The sequence below is a fragment of the Schistocerca cancellata genome, chromosome 10, assembly GCF_023864275.1.
Source record: "Schistocerca cancellata isolate TAMUIC-IGC-003103 chromosome 10, iqSchCanc2.1, whole genome shotgun sequence".
Taxonomy (NCBI): domain Eukaryota; kingdom Metazoa; phylum Arthropoda; class Insecta; order Orthoptera; family Acrididae; genus Schistocerca; species Schistocerca cancellata.
Window position 1 is genome coordinate 8,357,840 of NC_064635.1, and position 4,584 is coordinate 8,362,423.

The following is a 4,584-nucleotide window of genomic DNA, read 5'->3' on the forward strand; positions in this document are numbered from 1 at the left end:
TCGCAGCACCACAAGGTCGGCCGACGTCCACACAACGACGCCGCTCCGCCACGCTGTATTCGGTGATATTGCGCCCGCTCCGGCTTGAGTTAGGCCACTGATTAATTTGTTGGATCACACTGGCAAAGTTTCCACGAGGGTTTCATGGGCCGTGTATTGCAGAATTATTCTGGCACTTCGCATTACTCCTGGGTCAGTCGATAGGAATTAATTTTGATTTATCGTTCTTTACTCCACGTAAACGCTATTTATTCCCACTGCTTGGTAGGTGAGTCATGTAATGTGATGATTGAAGGTCGTGAGTTAAAATAAATTTGTGCTAATCGACTGCATCTGTTCTCAATCAAGTAGTTGAAATACCAAGTCACTTTATTAATTAATTTTATGTTCAAAATTTGCATCTGGTGTTCAATAGCTGAATATAACATCAATGTGAACCCCTTTTTAATTAAAAGGGGTCAATTCTGAATAAATTAATGTCAACACTGCCACTGCAGTTCAATCAGGAGTCACAGGGCCTTACTACTTTCTTTGCGTTATCCGATACTGTGGCAGTTTTGCACACTCTGTTGATCTGTTAGTCAATTAGCTGGGGTGAACACACGCCAAAACCAGGTAAGTGACGGGTGGGGTGTTACAGACCTCTCCGCACGTTTGAAGTTTCTAACCGCGTTGTTTATCCGCCAGTGACAGTTTCTGCTGCCAGTGACGGTCAGTGTGAGCTGGTGTCTCCTGAACCCCTCCAGCGAATAAGTGTTGTTGTTGTTGTTGTTGTTGCAGTTGTGCAACACTGGACTGGAGGCTGACTCCCTGCACCGTGACCTGTCTACCCATTGTTACAGTCCGCGATGACCAGAAGCGACCCCTGCCGTCGAGAGGTTGGTGTCCACAGCAGATGACTCTGGTAGTCAGGAGGATAAGTTGGTGACTTCATGTTCCACTGAACATTTCAAAGATTGTTTTTATAAAGGTGATGAGGAGACACGTATACGTGATTACTTGTAACATTAATGAATAAATTTTTTTTACTATTCTTGCAACTACACTTAATATTTTTTTCAGTGAACCAGTTATTATTTGAAAATGCGAAATTGGTCTATAGACTAAAGCGTAGTCCAGAAGATGAGATTTTAGGTTGGATTCAAAACTTGCTTTGTTGTAAGTCAGATCTCATTGGGCAAACCAAAAATGATTGTTACTGCATACTGAACTCCTTTCTGAGCGACTGACAGGTGGTCATTTTTTCCTTCTAGTGTTGTAGGTGGTATCCACATCGCTATTCTTTTCAAACTGTGATGGAATATTTATAACGAATTCCATTATCGAACTGCTACATTACGGAGATGCAGCTGTAACGCCTAACTCCATGAAGAGGTGGCTACAGGATGACTGCGGGTGGACACCAGACAGTATTCTTACTGCTGGCTGTTGTGCAGTCAATACTTCATTTCTAAGTATTGATTTACCTTTGAACGTTATTGCCATGGGACGTATTTGAGTGAAAATACGCAGAATCTGTCATGACGATTTCTTTGTTACCAACACGAGCAGCTATATGAAGAGCAAAAGCAGCTGAGCCTCATTGTTTCGGCAACGCAGCAAAGTGTTCCTTCCAATTCAAGTTTTCACACACTTAGCAGAAGCAGCAGAAGCACCTCGACATTCGCAAGCCATCAACAAGTAAGAAAAAAAAGTGTTTCCGCCCGGGATCGAACCGGGGACCTTGCGCGTGTGAAGCGCACGTGATAACCACTACACTACGGAAACAACTTGGTGAATGCTTGTTCTATAAGCGAAATCAACTGGTGACACTCAGCGCTTTCTCTCGACCACCCGAGCGAGTGTAATTGAGTTTGTGCGGGCGGGAGGGAGGGAGGGATGGGGATTGAGGGAGGGAGGGAGGGAGAGAGAGAGAGAGGGGGAGAGAGAGAGAGAGAGAGAGAGAGAGAGAGAGAGAGAGAGCTTCGCGACAGGTACAACGCTTGGAATGGGTTGAGAGGAGCAATGGATATTCAGTGAATGATAGGCAGAGTGAAGTAAAGCTCGACAGCCCGTGAATTGACAATTCTGGAGGAGAAATTACCGGCCCTGCCTTTCTGGCAGCGGATAATTCCGCGTTCGTGGCGATGACCGCATCTCGCACTCTTGTTTACAGAAAACACGGCACACAACGAGTTACAGGCCACTCTCTTTGACGTCCGTCTGCTAGATCCTAGACCACGTTCTCAGCTTAAATGTTATGATGTTCCTGGAGGATAAATGCTCTTCTCCCATGAAACCAACACGGATTAAGAAAAAAAAAAAAACCTCGTGTGCGTAGGGATCAGAATTAGAACGTGTTTCTGCATTCTGAACATTTCACTTAGAGGGTATTCTTATAGAACGAGACAGTATTAGAATTCCATTGAGATACAGTCAGAATAGTTTAGCCGATGTCTTCGAAACATGACGCAATAGAGACAGAGAGATTCAAACTGAAACATTCGACTAAGAAAAGTAGAAAACTAAAGATTACACATGTGCCGTAAGACACAGCAACTATCACTAGAAGTAGTCTACACCGAAGAAGGAAGTTTACACAATTCACGCCGTCACACTTTAAACAAGAAGTTTTCTCAGCAAATGTTTCCATAAGTGGATCTCATATTATTCAATGATCCACGATTTCACTGGCCAACTACAGGTAGACGAAATAAACTACCAACAGTTTTAACGAGATAGCACTACTGTGCGTTTTGTGAAGGAGTTTTCAGAGGGACGCATCGTTCCAAAAAGCCCATATGTAGTTCACTCGCTCGTTGAAAATTTCTTTTCAGGGAGCAGCAAAATCTGTAGTGTGTCACTATCACCAGCTTAAAAACCAAAATAACTGCGTACCTGAGACGAATACGACAGTGTAATCTACAAAAAGTGTTTCGAACAAAAGTAAAGCGTGTTCAGACCGTGGGCGTCATTTCCAAGGTGCGTCGTAACAGCAAGGCGACTTTCCGAACACCCTGTGTGAGTCGAACTGAAGTACGAGGGTGGAGGCTGTTTGGGACGCAAAAGCTAACCCTACATCCCAGTGGGTAGGTTTCCGCGTTATTCTCTCCGGCCTGCAGAGGGGCATGTCCGTGGCTTGGGGAGCGGGAGGGCAGGTGTACGCGGCTGGAATGGCAGGTGTAGCCGGCGCTCCCCTGTCCCTAGGGCGGCGTCACGTCGCCCTCTTCGCACAAATAGAATGAGGGGTGTCGGCGTGTCGTAGCAGCGGAGCAGGGGGGAGGGGGGGGGGAGAGCTCAGGCTGCATGCCGATGCCGTGGTCCGTGAGCAGCTCCTCGTAACAGCAGGCGGGGGCGCAGTTGGGGATGCTGCTTACACATAAAGAAACTGAGCGAGTACTTCTCATGTTGCGGGTTGCATACTTCACAGATCAAGGCGCCGCTGCTAACGTCAGTGCTGACGGGCTTCTACATCTACATCTACATCCATACTCCGCGAGCCACCTGACGGTGTGTGGCGGAGGGTACCTTGAGTACCTCTATCGGTTCTCCCTTCTATTCCATACTCGTATTCTTCGTGGAAAGAAGGATTGTCGGCATGCCTCTGCGTAGGCTCTAATCTCTCTGATTTTATCCTCATGGTCTCTTCGCGACATATTTGCAGGAGGGAGCAATATACTGCTTGACTCCTCGGTGAAGGTATGTTCTCCAAACTTTAACAAAAGCCTGTACCGAGCTACTGAGCGCCTCTCCTGCAGACTCCTCCACTGGAGTTTATCTATCATCTCTGTAGTGTTGGCAGAAGAGCCAACACTGTGTTGCAAGAGGAGGCCGAAATGCACGCGTCAACTCACGCAGGTGGCGCTAGGTCTGAAACGGGATACGTAATGAATGCTATAAAGAAAAGTACGTAGCTGCTGGAATACTTAACTTTAATCCATCATTTGTATACAGCATTCTTGATGATACAAGTGAGGCTCTCTCTAGAAATGGTTAATGGCGCCTTGCTAGGTCGTAGCCATGGACTTAGCTGAAGGCTATTCTAACTATCTCTCGGCAAATGAGAGAAAGGCTTCGTCAGTGTAGTCGCTAGCAAAGTCGTCGTACAACTGGGGCGAGTGCTACTACGTCTCTCTAGATCTGCCGTGTGGTGGCGCTCTGTCTGCAATTACTGACGGTGGCGACATGCGGGTCCGACATGTACTAATGGACCGCGGCCGATTTAAAGCTACCACCTAGCAAGTGTGGTGTCTGGCGGTGACACCACAATCTCCGTAACGCTTTCGCGATTACTAAATGATCCTGTAACGAAGCGCGCTGCTCTCCGATCTTCTCTATCTCTTCTATCAACCCTATCTGGTACGGATCCCACACTGCTGAGCAGTATTCTAGCAGTGGGCGAAGAAGCGTACTGTTACCTACTTCCTTTGTTTTCGGATTGCATTTCCTTAGGATTCTTCCAATGAATCTCAGTCTGGCATCTGCTTTACCGACGACCAACTTTATATGACCATTCCATTTTAAATCACTCCTAATGCGTACTCCCAGATAATTTATGGCATTAACTGCTTCCAGTTTCTGACCTGCTATATTGTAGCTAAATGA

The 4,584-nt window shown here is 46.4% G+C and overlaps 1 non-coding gene across 1 annotated transcript; it reads right to left on the bottom strand.

Annotated features, from left to right (window-relative positions):
- Positions 1 to 1,694: 1,694 nt before the first annotated feature.
- Trnav-cac (transfer RNA valine (anticodon CAC)) lies at positions 1,695 to 1,767 on the bottom strand. Its single transcript has one exon. It is a non-coding gene; the product is annotated as a tRNA-Val (tRNA).
- Between the last annotated feature and the right edge of the window lie 2,817 nt (positions 1,768 to 4,584).